The sequence below is a fragment of the Bidens hawaiensis genome, unplaced genomic scaffold (assembly GCF_021521415.1).
Source record: "Bidens hawaiensis isolate Kalapana, Puna unplaced genomic scaffold, B.hawaiensis_p1.1 tig00008633_1, whole genome shotgun sequence".
In the NCBI taxonomy this organism is placed as follows: domain Eukaryota; kingdom Viridiplantae; phylum Streptophyta; class Magnoliopsida; order Asterales; family Asteraceae; genus Bidens; species Bidens hawaiensis.
The window spans coordinates 14,976-30,776 of record NW_027491622.1 but is presented as its reverse complement, the minus strand read 5'-3'; positions in this window follow the sequence as shown (position 1 = coordinate 30,776).

Below are 15,801 nucleotides of genomic sequence, written 5' to 3'. Positions count from 1 at the left end.
TATACAATTACACTTTTAACAATAAAACTAAGAAAACAAAAAGAATTATGAAAACAAAATTACCTGATAAGAAAAATAAGCCACTCAAATATACTCTTGCTTGCGCTCAACAAATCCGGCTCCTCAATTCACTCAATAGAATCTGCAAACTCTCACACGTCTAGAAGCATGCTTCTCACAACTGTTAGGATAGGTCTTTTAAACCGTTTGCAAAATTGTGAATTTTAGTTACCAAGCCAAGTTATATAAATATCATAATTAAATTTGTTAAACTAGTAACATTGTTAAAAGACCTAACTCACTTTCGTAGGAATCACGGTTGCATTTAGCGTATGCAACAAGCCCTTTAAACCCCCCGGTAGCCCGGGTGGACGAGTAAGGTCTCGTGAGGGTTTATAGTGAACTACGCCCACAAAGTTCAAATACAAAAAAAATATACACGTACCTGAATTAACCATAGCAAAAGGAACATGAAAGCACGTCAGACAACTTGAACCTCGTAACTTATAATCCTTTCACCGAAACACTATAAAACTTCGACTTTTCCGTGTGACATCCCCACACTTGACTTTTGCTACAGTGGTACGCTTGAAATAAAACGGTTAAACGAACTAATAAAATAAAATACAAACTGAAAATAAAATCCGGGTTGCCTCCCGGTTAGCGCTAAGTTTTTGTCAAGGTCTTCAGCCGGACCGTTACCTGGTATGACGTTTACGGTGGTCTAAGCGGACACTTTCCTACCGAATTCCCTATAAAAGCTCGATAGTTGACACATCTCGGCTCCGCTTCTTCCTTCATGTTCAAGATGTCTAATAAACAATTATGAGTCGGTGTGAATGAACATTTACCTTCAACGTTTCCCACATATGCCCCGTAGTTCACACGTTGAGCTTGCACCTTATTTCTTGAGATTAAGACACTAGGATTCGATCGTGGTTGAACTGAACATTTTCCCACCGAATTCCCCGTGTATGCTCGGTAGTTGAGGTGTTGTGCCCATACCTTATTCCTCATTGTTGACATGTCTATAGAACCTACATGACCCCACTTCTTACCATTCTTCCCACTATTCTTCACATTAACCTCCTTTTTATTCGAGTTCAAATCATCATCACCGACTTTATCAATATGAATAATGTGTAATGGAGGATTATCGAGATAATCTGAAACTATCTTAGTCTATACTTCTTCTACCACTATCTCTTCATCCGGGTCTAGGCATTCAGTTCTATGTTCCAACAAGTCTGGATCATGTCCTTTAACTTCATAATCAGCAACTATAACCGTTGCATTCGATGGCTCTTCAGTAACCGGAGGAATTGGCGTGGTATTAGTCTCCACAACCACATCCTCGACTTCATTCTCTGATTGATCAAGATCCTCTTCTATCACTTCCTCATCAACCATGGCACCACTAGCCAACTTTTCTTGTTCTCGTTCAATTTGAGCCACCTCTTCTAATAGTTGACTCACTAGTTTATCTTGGGCAGCATTAGACATTTCTTGAAGATCTAACCTTTGATTTACAGCCTTATTTTGAGCCTCTTGATTTTTATTCGAAGTCTCTTGATCTATCTTCATTTGCTTCAAGAAATCCATAACGTCTTTCCAAGACACTTCTTTGTGATCCGAGGAATCTTCTTGATCTTGCTAATAATTTCTTTGATATGTACCACCATGATTATAATATTGAGAGGCTTCTGACGGGTGGTCCATTGGACAACCCTTAAGTGATATAAGACCGTTAATAACCATGCATACAATCGGTTTATTTTGTGGAATTAGTTGACTATGATTACTCATATAATTTCAGGTAGGAGAAGATAGAGGATGTAATTACGAGAACGTGGGCGAAAACGGTGAAGAAAACGGAGTTGAAACGAGAAAGATATGAAGAAAACAAGAAAATGAGAAAGAGCTCCACCGTGGGCCACGGTCTGGACCGTGGGACACGGTCCAACTGACAAAAATGACAGTTTGCACCGTACCGTGGCGTTATGGAGACCGTGGAGACCACCGTGGGCCACGGTGCGGAGCTGTAAATGCCGAAAATACTTGTTTTTATTCCGTTTTTGGGTGTCTTTTCATCTATCTAACACTTTGGAACGACCTAGGGGCGATTTTTGGGTCCAAGAACAAGACTTTGGTGATTATAATCATTTGTTTGGGTTTATGATTCGTTCGATTATATTAATTGAGGTGATGATTAATCAAACGATGTGTGGCTAGTACTCTTTATGTTCTCTCCCGAGTTGTAAGGTTTTCTAATTGGATATTGGTTAATCGTTTATGTTATTGATGAGATAGTATTTTGATCATATCATTATTTTGCTATGGTGATTGTGTGTTTGTTTTGTAATTGTTAGTATGGTATAATTTCATGTTCTTGACTATCCGTTCTTGGTGCCATAGGCAATCGAGATTTAGTAGAAGAGAATTAGGGTTAACAATACTAAACTGATTTTTGAGTGACAACCTTGCGTTTTTGTAATCCAAGTACTTAGTCCTCTCTTATCACATCTAAACGCATTTTCACGAACTATAATTGTGTAGTTCATCTCACAAGTAAACATTAACTTTATCAACATTGAAAACCTGAAATCGGGAGAGAGCATTGTTTCTCTATTGTTTAAAACTTGTTTAATTATTTCAGTTATTTTCATTAATCAAAACCAAACAACCAACTATTTGAATTTACTTTTGCATTTAGTTTAATTTAGATAAATAACAAAACTACTTGGTAACACTTTTCCACAAACTCCCTGTGTTCGATACCCGCTTACCGCTATCTAACTAGTTGTATTCGGTTTATTTTTTGAGTGAGTCTTGGACCTCACGTCAGCTTCCTCGTATATTGGTTGAGAATGTTCATGGTAGAAATAGTCATCCTCCTCTTGATAACATACAAAACTTGGCGTATCTGACCCTTCACTATCATACTCCGAATCATCCTCAAACTGGTAACAATTAATTCTCCTATGAGATTGAAAATTTCTTTGATACGAGTTTTCATGGTTACCTGTTGTTGACCCATAATAACCCTTATAGTCAGATTGAGGCGATGAATAATTTTGGTACCGCATGTTGCGACCCTGCTGGTTGAAGCTCCTTTGGTTATCTGATTTGTAGAAGCCTTGAGAGTTTGGTGAAGGTAGGCCATGATATGAATGTGTACGGTACGAGTCATCGTCCTCCACGACCTTATACCCTTCATGTGGGTCAGAGACCCAACTCCACGTCATCCTGAGTTACCTGCACACATGAAACACACAAATACCAAACGTAAAACTGACAAAAATAAAATAAAACAAAACACTAAACTAGCACTTTGCGTGTTGATTCCCCGGCAATGGCGCCGTTTTGATGTAGATGTCGTGCTCTAATCAAAAACAAGTATTTATAAAACTAAAATACCTATAACTAGTATGGGTAAGTAAGGTCGTCTCCATAGGGAATCAGTGGAAAGTGCAAGTAAAGTTCATGATTACTAATTAATTAACTAATGTGGACAGACGATGTCAAGCGGTTTATAAAGATGATTATTATAACACAAGATTACTTTTAAATCTGTAAACAATTATGAGAGAAAGATTCACTTCAGGTTCAGGTAAAGTGATAACCGACTAATCACTGATTCTTTAAAATTAATTGCGCAGTAATTACTAAACCTAACAGCTGGGTTATGAGGACAAACGATACCCTAACCGAATTGTTGACACAACTGAACTCCGGTTTACCCAATTACCAGTTTAAAATATGAAAATCAGATGTAAGCAATGACTAACGATTATTGGTTCAATGACATAAGAGCTAACCCTACATGTGATGAACACAACCAGAACAGTGATGCAAAGTTTGACAATCAAAATCATAAACTGTTTAAACAATCAACTCGTAGTGTAAAACAAGATTAAAAACAATCAATCAAGTTCATACTCATTCAAAACATAGAATCTGATCAAAGTTAGTTTACACAAAACCCTAGCCTAAAGTGAATACAATGGTTTAGCCTGACATCAGCATCACGATGGATTCGCTTATCTGATGAGAGGATGAAAGCATGCGATGAACGAACGAACCGGAGGCTTCAGGATGGTGGAAAATCGTCCTAGGGCTTGTATTTGGTTGAAGGAATGAAGGATAGGTCGAATGGGGGCCGAAAACTCAATATAATAGAGTTAGGTTTTAATTTCCCGTCTGGAGGACTTTAGCGCGGCGCTAAAGTCCATGGGGTGAGACTTTAGCGCGTCTCTAAAGTCTGCTTTCCTGATGTAAGTCTTTAGAGTATCTCTAAACTCCCTTAGCGCCGCGCTAAGGGTGTCTGACAGAATTTTCTTCCTTTTCTTCATTTATTTTGCATCAGAAAGCTTGCCAATCATTATGAGTCTTCTACATCTTCGTTCCAAGCCCGTAATTCATCCCGATAAGCGTCCTTAATGTCAAGTATCCTGAAACACATAAACACGCTTGAAGTACCAAAGTTCACATAATATTTAAACTAAAAGTAAACAAAAACTATAATAATATACACGACTTTTTCCCGACCATCAATGACTCATCAACCCATCGCGATACGAGATGCCCGTTTATTGAACCCATCGCAATACGCGATGAGTCAGAAAATCAGCTATAAAAGGGGGGCAAAAGCAGCCTTCATTCCCTGCTCATAACTTTCTTTCTCTCTCAAATTTTCTTAAGAATGTTGGTATAATACCCGAGTGGTCGTAACGATATCCTATTCGATCGAAAGAAGCTTTTTATACACGAATCCAAAAGCTCTACCTGAACAAGGTAAGACATTGTGCTATCGTGTAAAGTTTCTAATCTCGTGATTATCGTAATGATTATGAGCTTATATTAACTTAGTTATACTACATGGTATTTAACGTAGGTGCTTAATACAAGGAAGCTCGTAACCTTAAACTTGCCAGGTGAGACATTCGAGTTTTTGTACCACTCACATTTGCGTGAGACAATTGTTTTTCCGACATTGTCATGATGATTTCAAAACCTATAAAACTCATGACAGATGGTCTAAATATTTTCAAATATATTTTTAAAAGTATTTTAAATACATTAAAGTGATTAAGTCTCTGTAGACTTACGGGATGGTTATTACTGGTATTGTGGGGTTTTGTATACAAGGCTTGCCTACTGGGCTATTATACGTTGCTTATTGAACAAGTGTTAGCCAATAAGTAATATGACCACAATCATAGATATGGTCGAGTGACAAGTACCTTTCGGTAATTTGTAAGCACGCAGATGTAAAAACATCTTAATGCTGTAATGGTATATGTGCCATTATAAATGAATGTACTCACCATTATTTTCTGCTGATCAAATATTTTTAAATACATGTTTCAGGTGAGATGATAAAGATAAAAGGAATGATGCCCGCGGGCCTTCCGGTCTAAACACCGATACCACCACTCGCGTTCACGGCTTCCCTCCCGGGGTATGGGTTCGGGGGCTGTGATAGAAGTGGTATCAGAGCCACTGGTTTATGCAACAATTGTATTTTGATAAATACATATTCTTAAACATAAGAGTTAGGAAATCAACATGTTTACTTCTGTGTTAATTATACGGATAAGATTATAGCCATAAATACAATATGGTTTATTTTAGATTTCGTTATTAGTTTTAATTAATAGCTTAAAGAATTTAATAGAAGAATTCCAAAAATCTATTCATTTCCAACATGAGTATGGAAATTGTAAACTCAACAGATAGAAATTAAAGAAACACAAATGAACCCATGGTATTTCAAAAACAAACACCTTCAAAAACAACCATAAAAGAAAAGAAAATACTTGGAATAGCTAAGAAAAAGAAAATGAGAAAGAGACAAGAAATTTGTGTAACACAACTACAGCCATAACCACAACTCACAATCACATGGAGCTGCATAAAAACCCATATTAAAGAAGATAAATAAATGTCTAGATGAGTATGAAATATTCCAATAAGCAATCAATAATAGCAACGAAGGGACGTCTATCAACCCTCCAGCCCACAATCAAAAAGTTAAAAACCAAGAAGTTGATAATTTTCCCGACGAACAATCAACCACAGGCCGGTTAGAAGAATGATGAATAAATGATTGACGACTCCATATTATGATAAAATACCTATGCACCTTGTCAACCCTTAAACTCCAAACAACCCATTTCTTAAGTTGGAATAAATTTAACTAATCTCTAGCAGGTATAAAATTTAGTATCATTAGCCTAATATGGTGACAAATGCTTAAAGCAGTAAGCATCATGAAAAAAATCAAAACAAGTGTATACTCTTAAACTAAATTTGCAGATTGATTTAATAGGGTACTTAAGAAACACTCATGAGGCAGCTACTACTAATGATACTAAAGGATTAAAAGAAATAGAAATAGAAAATCATGGAATTTGGAAATTCCAGGAAAAGAAGAATCTGGATATTTACCCAAAGAAATCTACGGGAAAGGATTCTCAAGGAAACAAATATACGATACGTCTAGGGATGGCAACGGGGCGGTTTCGGGGCGGGGAATGCCAATCCCATACCCGCCCCGGTTTATAAAACTCATTACCAAAACCGTCTAAAAACCCGCGGGGACTAAACGGGGAATCCCCATCGGGGATTCGGGGAAAACCGCGGGTATTCGGGGAACCCGTCTAGCATAAATGGTTTTTAAACGGGCTAAATTCCCCGTGGGGATCCCCATTTAACCGTCGGGTTCACCGTTTAAAACCCGATTGTAAGAAAATGATACAAAATTACAATACAATATTAATACACAAAAAGTTCAATATCCAAACACATTACACATACAAAAGACATTATTAATACATAAAAATGTTTATTTCTCCCATCACAACGGAAATTAACTTCATGATTGATCCTTCTTACACGTCCATACCGCACCCATTCAACCATTCAAACACTTGTCACGCCGGATTGCTATGATAATCAAACATTAACATATTAATTGGAAACTATATAAGAATCAATGTTAAACCATATTAAAATGTAAACGATAAACCATATATATATGTATTACCTCAATACCATCGTCACAATCATATTCAATAGTTTGGCAATATACCATCGTCACAATCATATTCAATAGTTTGGCAATAAATATAAAAATTATATTTAATTAAACGGGTTTTAAACGGGTATACGGGGCGGGTATACGGGGCGGGTACAGGCTATACCATACCCGCCCCGAACCCGATTAACTTAAACGGGGAAAACCCGAACCCGGACCCGTCCCCGATTAAGTGTCCCCGAACCCGCCCCGTTCGGGGCGGGTTTCGGTTTTCCCCATCGGGTTTGGGTTTTTTTGCCATCCCTAGATACGTCCCAAAGAAATAAGATGTATTAGGATGGAAGAAAAATCTATTGGCAAGTTAAATATCAACATGTTCAACTTGTTCGCAAGTGTAAAGCTTAACATCAAAAGCCATTAGGATTACTTCAACAATTAGACTTGTCAGAATGGACATATGAAAATAATAACAATGGGATTTGTTACTAAAATTACCTTTTGCAAGAAAAGGTAATGGCACAATCTGGGTGATTATGAATAGATTAACAAGGACAACTCATTGTATACCAATGATGGGAACTTTTTAAATGAAAAATTAGTTAAATTATATGTAAACAAGTTTGTCTCATTTTATGGAATTCTATTATCCTTAGTGTTTGAACGAGATAATAAATTCACTTATCATTTTTGGAAGAATTTCCAGATAGCTATGGAAACAAGAATAAACTTAAGCATAACATACCATACAAAGACTAATGGTCAAAATGAAAGGATCATACAAATATTAGATATAGTGGAATTGGAATAACCATTTGCCACTAGTAAAAATAGTTATCACTTATACATTAATGCTACCTCATTTAAAGCACTTTACAGAAATATGAGAAACAAATGCTTAAATTTACAAATATGGAAAAACAAAGGGATCCCATAAGAGTTATGTAGATCATCTACGCAAGCTAATAGAAATTCGAGATTTGAGATAAAGTATTACCAAAAATATCTCCATGGAAAGGAGTAATTCATTTCAGAAAGAAATGAAAGTTGAGTCCAAGGTTTATTGGAGCATTCCAAACTATTAAACTAATATGGTCAGTAGCTAATCAGCTAAAGCTGATGTACGAAATTACTGGTATACATAATGAACAAGGGAAAGTTACACAAAGGATATAAGAAATAAAGAAAGATTAGCTGAAATGTTAATCAAGAAAAATGGTTCAAGAGAAGACTGAATCGAAAATATAATCTAGTTAACATCAGTAAATGTTTAGAATACAGAAGTAAGGTAAATAATTAATTACAACTGGCCATTGTTGTTAACAATTTACGTTACTCATTATGTTCTGAATTATTACTTGACATCACAAACTTTTGAAACCCCACGCCTATAATCATTATAAAGATATATTTTCTATTGATTACATCATGATATATACGGATAAAACGAATTAGAATATATTTTAGACATTATAAATTTCTAAATAAAATCATTTAACAAGTCATTAATAGTGTTCTTTAAACATTATCCAACAAAATAAATTCAATAAATTAATAAACTGACTTATATAATCGAGTAAAAAAAAATAAAATTTCAAGGTCACTTTTGCATTACCAATTTTAAAAACATTGTAATATTTGTCGCAAATAAAATGGATAATAAATTAGATACTCTTTATAAATGAAAAAGAAAAGGAATGTGTCAGAGTATACAAGTTTATTGAATATTTCTAAATAAACATCAATATAATTATATACTCCATTCGTATATCTATTAGCTAAATAATACAAAATACACCGATCGATTAATTAAGAATTGGGACTAAGTTAATAATAAAATTATATGAAAAAAAGTATATATATTTTTAATAATCATACCCATGATATCGAAAAAAATAAATTTCATACGACAAATATAAATTTCCAAAGTTCAGAAGATAAAATTTCAATGAATTCTTGGTCACATAAAAAGATTTTGATTATAAAGAAAGAGAACATGTTAAACTTGAAAGTTGACCGTATAAAAACATATGATTTGGTAAAGAAATAAAAATAATAGTATATAAAATATTTCACTTCTATAGAATATAAGAAGATATTCAATAGATAAAATTAGGAAGTAATAGAAAGAAGAAAAACAACTCTACTTGTTAAAAAAAAAGGGTAAGATAAATGGTTTCTTATATTTAGCTAATGTTAACTATCTATACTAATTAATAAATAAAAGTTTTATTTGCCACATGTCCTCAAATTAGCCATCCTCAGTCACAAAATCCCGCCTAAACCTACAACCTTTTACAATGGTGCGCGGATCCTTGCTCCGACCCGTTTGTCATTTTAAACTTGAGATATACTATTAATCGTTACAGATTCACAAACCCTAAATGATTATTTCCTTTTCTTCTACACTTCTACAGAATAATTATCAAACTATTATCTCGTAAAAGAATTCGTGTTCTTGGATCTTAATTTTCATCAGGATGCATAGCTATTCCAAAACCCTAGATCATTATCCCCAGTCAATTCATGACATTAGATCAAGTGTGATTTTTCATCATCACTTATTTGTCAAAATTTGAGGCTGACATTGAAGGCTATGATTCTATGAAGCTTCAATTGCAGTTGCAGATTAAGGATCAATTTTGTGAACAAAGCCTAGCCATTTCAAAAGCTAATGTAAGTTATATCAAAAATCAATTTCAAGGTACTATTATTGTAATTAGTACTAATTTCGTATGATTATGATGTGGTCATATGACCTTAATTTTTTTTTTTTTGCCACAAATACAACCTTAATTTAAAAACTAAGCATTAAATAAATAAATAAATTTAGGTTTCATTCGTTGTATGTTTTACTACTTGCTAATAAATATATGTTTACATTCGCTTGCATTTAGGTTTGTTTGTTTTCGTAGCTCGGTTTAATTGATATGTGGATTGTGGAATTAAAACTTGATGTAGTTTTTTTTATATCATAGAGTATTTTTTTATCTATTTGCAATTGTCTCAGACCAAGGTGTTGTCTGAGCCCTCTTCATATGATTTGATACTCACATTCTTTAATAAAGTTAATTTTATTTCATTATAGATCATACTTGATTTTGGTTTTACTATTTCAATTTTGTGTGGTGATTTATGCTATTTCAATCCAACTGTTAGGGATTTTGCTTTTTGTTTGGCTTAGGGATTAAATAATTGTTGATATGTTACGGGTTAAGTTTTCATTATTTTGCTCTCTTTTTTAGCGATTTGACGTGTTGTAACTTAAGTTTATTTGGTTAATTAGGAAATGCATATTTTCTGCTATGAGAAAATTGCATCTCATATAGTCAGTTCATTGATTCATATTGAAATTTTTAGATATTCTGCTTGGTAATATACTGTGGACTAATTCAACAAAAAATTATACTTTAAATTATTATTTTATATTGCTTTATATGAGTGATGTAGTTGAAACTGAGAGTTGGTGTCAATGTGAAGGAAGAATCGAGACTAGATGTGATTGGATTATTAAAGATCAAGCCCATGATCATGTCATCAGAACGAATACAAGTCATCTTTTTTGGTTTTTTTACCTATGCTTCTGTTTAATAGATTTATGGGATTTGACCAATTACAAATTTTGTTCAATTCTAATGGTTATTGGGATTTGATTATATTATTCATTATTAGGTTAAGCTATAAGGTTTGAAGTTTGTGTAAATTACATTATCTTTAAGTACCTGAATATTAACAACTCCCTTCACAGTCACACAACATACACAAAGTTAGCTTTACTTAAGACATGTCCTTTTTTATCATAAAGATTTGTGTTTGGTTTCCATCTTATTGTCTTTTTGATAGTTACATTATTTTTAATGGATTGGTCAAGTTGGATTTGGTTTTTGACACCTACAACTGCAACTGTATAATGAGCAGTTAGAGGTATGTCAAGTTGGATTTGGTTTTTGATTCATGGGGTTATAATGGAAAATCTTGATGTGCATATTTTGGTTTTTGATCGACATGTATTGGTGTAGATATTGGTTTATGATTTTTGGGTTCTACCCGAACCTCCATTGTGGAAAACAACTTCATATATCAGATTTGTTTTGATAATGTTTTTGAGATGTACCATATAGACAATGTTTGATTATTATGTTCTTCTCTATATATATTTTGCATATTCTTTCTTTAACTTGTATATATGTATATAGTTATTTAATTCTCATTTATCACGAGAAAGTTAAATGTTCACCTACAACTTTGTAGCTACAAATATTTGTTCAAGATTCTAAATTATTGGTTTGCTTTATAAATGAGCAGGAAAACACAACTAATTGGGGATTGTAAGGGACGGGATAGATGGAACCACAAGATGAAAAAATATGTCATTGTGGACTCTAATCGACCTTACAATGGCGTATACCGGTACCCACTACCCACCACCTTCAGAAAGGTAAAAAAGTCTTGGCTCACATTATACTAATTTTGGATTTGACCATGTTAACCAAAGGGGATACTAATTATCAATATCACAAATATATGTAAATATATTAGTGTCCCTTCATTATCAGTGGAAATTTCAATCATTTATGTGAAATTAAATTATTTTGAGTTATATTTTATTGCTCATGTTTTGGATAGAGTAGAGTTTAAAAAATTAGATAGGGATGAAATTTACTCCCTCTTGTAATGCTTTAACAAAACAATGGAATGTTGTTTTGATTTGATTTCTTATAATCTTGTGTTCGACTTCAACTTCAACTTCATGAATAAAGATTATTTATTAATGTGTCTATGTTTCTTTTTGACAGGTAAATCCACATACCCATTAGGTCAAGCTATTAGCTATGGTCTTTTGGAAGTGCTTTAGTAATTTTTGTATCAATATTTATTCATTAACTATTTCCTTCCTTTTGTGTTGCAAAACTAAATATTTAGATCTGTATGCAAAAATAAAATAAAACATTTAGATCTTTAATTATAACGGTAATTTAACTATGTTATTGTATAATGTAATATACAACTTTATTTATCGAGTTTTTATGTATAAAGTTCTGATTTATATATTTTAAATTGTTCAACCCGTGTAGTACACGGGTACCTAACCTAGTTTCCTAATATATGAAAATAAGGCAAATGCTTAAATTACGTAATCGGGTATGTATTAAGAAATTATCTTTTATATGATATTTTCGGCTATCATAAAAAAATGGTGTTTGACATAGATTTTCTCTACATAATAATAATAATAATAATAATAATAATAATAATAATAATAATAATCAGAAAATGAAACTTGAGAAAAGCATCCAAGAAAGGCACTAGGGACTGAATATTAGAATTACATGTGTAAAAAAAATAATAATAGAAAAAAAATAATAATCAATTCAGACATAAATTATAAAGACAAATGATTGTTCAAAAACGATTAAACTATTAGGTGCTTACATAATACTTATGATAACTAAAGGATCATCATGTAGAAATTTATAACCAAATCTTGAATAGATAACCAAATCATGATAAGAGGTACCATCATTCTAAAATAATAATAATAATAATAATAAATAAATAAATAAATAAAAAGCATACCTATTAAGAAATAAATAATAATACATTTGAAAACAAAGAACTAACAAAATGATTTCTAAAATAAACAAAAATCAAAACAAAGGAGTGTAAAATTATAACCAAGCCAAGATCACTAATAAAGATCATTAGAGAGAAAAAAATTATAACCAAGCCAAGATCACTAATAAAGATCATTAGAGATAAATTTTCTCGCGTAGCAAATCTCGAGGACGAGATTTTAATAAAGATGGGGAGAATCTAACATACGTAAAATTCGTGTCAAAATTTGCTATCGTATAATACCCAACATCAGAAGCGGGTGCAAATATTCTCTAAAGGCATATTTTAAATATATATAAAATATTTGTGTTTATATATGAATATTATAACTCGTGCATTTGGCGTAGAAACGATAGCTTTAAGATTTATGTGCGTATTTTTTTTTTCAGCTATTTTATATAATTTACTATAAAACGATTACAATAAAGTGGCAGGCAAACGGGCAACAAGCTGCGCCGCAACCCTCTTTTGAATAGCAAAGCCAATCCTGCTAAATATAATCAAACATCGTTCAAAAATCAAACATCGTTCAAAAATTTATATTCTTCGTAACAGGGGGTTTAGAAATAATCAAACATCGTTCAAAAATTTATATAAATATAAATAAATAAGCAATTAACACCAAATATATACATATACACACCGTATTAACTCTCGGTAAAGGTATATAATAGTCTAACATATAATATATATATATATATATATATATATATGGTTATATTGAAATATATATGTATGTATACAGATAATAAAGTACTTACATTTTGTATATATTGAAGACAAACATGATTAAGTGAATTTTGTGTATTAACAGCTAACTCATAATTGAAGTCCCTCAATCTTATCATCTTTTCCTTTGTTAGACGGTGTTTGATTTCCTATCTCAGTATACACACACACTAATATCTTAATTAACAAAGAAGACATTAAATAGTTGTAATATAATATAATATATATATATATATATATATATATATAGGTTAAAATAAGAAGTTAGTATTTTCTAAAAAGTACAGGAAGTGATTAGGACCATTAGATTAAATACAATACACAAGGGTAGGATCGTCATACCTTTTTTTTATTTGCTAACTAATTATATAGATATATATTTAAAAAGCACATGCAAACTCTTCAATTCAGAGTTATATTACAAGATCTAACTATTAATTCTGGAAATTATATTCTTGGTAACCCAAACAAGAAAGTCAATTTTTTTGAAATTTGAGTCACCGGAAGAGAAACTCAAAGTATCCATATCACAAAAAGAGGAAAAGAAACAGCAGTCTTGTTCAACAAGCAGAATCGAACCAACTTTCTTGGTTAAATATGAACCGGAATCGGCACTCTGACCACCAACGCTAACATGTTCAATTCCGATCACCGACCACCGACTCTACCATCCAGTTTTGGTTCCCGTCGCTACGATCTACGATTTGTCAACTCCGGCACCATCACTTGACCCTTACCGCCATCGGCGTTGTCAGCGGCGCCGGAATTAGATGTATGAACCTAATGTCTTCTGTCTTTATATTAAACCTAATCAACCACATGTAAACTTTCATTAAAATAAAACACATCCAAAAAAACACTCTCACTGGAAATAACACACGACAACATTCAACATAACAAAACTATCTAACATGAAACAAAAACACACCAACATGTTGATTTTGCAACAGAAACACACCGGCATTAAAACGGGATTTTCCAGAAAAACCCTTTTAGCAAAAAAAAAAAAAAAACACTCTGACTAATAAACCGCTGTCGTCCACCGGGAAACACTAAGTAATTACCTTCGATTGAACGATTTTGCTTCAATTAAGGATGATGAACACAACAATGCTTCTTTCTGGTGATTTCTTAGTAATCGTATAACAAGTAAGATGTGAGAGAAAGAATTTTTTTTGATTGCTAATTTGTAGGACTTGCTATATAGAGAAAATTGACATTTTTACCCCTATATCCCTTTAGTTTACCAATGAAAATAAGACACACCGACGAAATAACTCACTTCGAATCTAAACCTTAGATCGCCCAATTCAACGCATGAGATCACTTCCTACACTTTTTAGACACACTTCATTTCTTATTATAACCTGACCCTATATATATATATATATATATTAATGCCAATAGGATATAATAAGAGAAAGATATACATTCAAAAATATCTTTCTTAAAAGTTAAGATACATCAATCATGGAGCCACTGCCTCGTTTCAATTTAAATGCCACTAAATTGTCTATTACAAACACGTAGGGAGTGCATAGCAGCCGACATTCACTTTAATATCCTATGTATATATTAGTATACTTATTCATAATAAAGAGAACATAATACAAAGAAAAGCATTATTCAAACAGAAGCGTATATATTAATATACTTTACACCATCAACGATCCGGCGCGGCTAATGACCGGACAAGTCCCTAGACCCTAGAAATTCGTGCCATCAAGTTGGAGTCCTGACGCCACTCCAAGATTCCGATGTTTTGTTTCCTCGGCTCCCAAAGTGACCCGTCGCGATACGCGACGTGGAAGTTACGCAGACTTGCCACGTCACCTGACACGCGTCAGAAATGGGGATGACTAATCAACCCATCGCGATACGCGATGCCCGTTTATTGAACCCATCTCGATACGCGATGAGTCAGAAAATCAGCTATAAAAGGGGGCAAAATCAGCCTTCATTCCCTGCTCATAACTTTCTTTCTCTCTCAAATTTTCTTATGAATGTTGGTATAATACCCGAGTGGTCGTAACGATATCCTATTCGATCGAAAGAAGCTTTTTATACACGAATCCAAAAGCTCTACCTGAATAAGGTAAGACATTGTGCTATCGTGTAAAGTTTCTAATCTCGTGATTATCGTTATGATTATGAGCTTATATTAACTTAGTTATACTGCATGGTATTTAACGTAGGTGCTTAATACAAGGAAGCTCGTAACCTTAAACTTGCAAGGTGAGACATTCGAGTTTTTGTACTACTCACATTTGCGTGAGACAATTGTTTTTCCGACACTGTCATGATGATTTCAAAACCTATAAAACTCATGACAGATGGTCTAAATATTTTCAAATATATTTTTAAAAGTATTTTAAATACATTACAGTGATTAAGTCTCTGTAGACTTACGGGATGGTTAC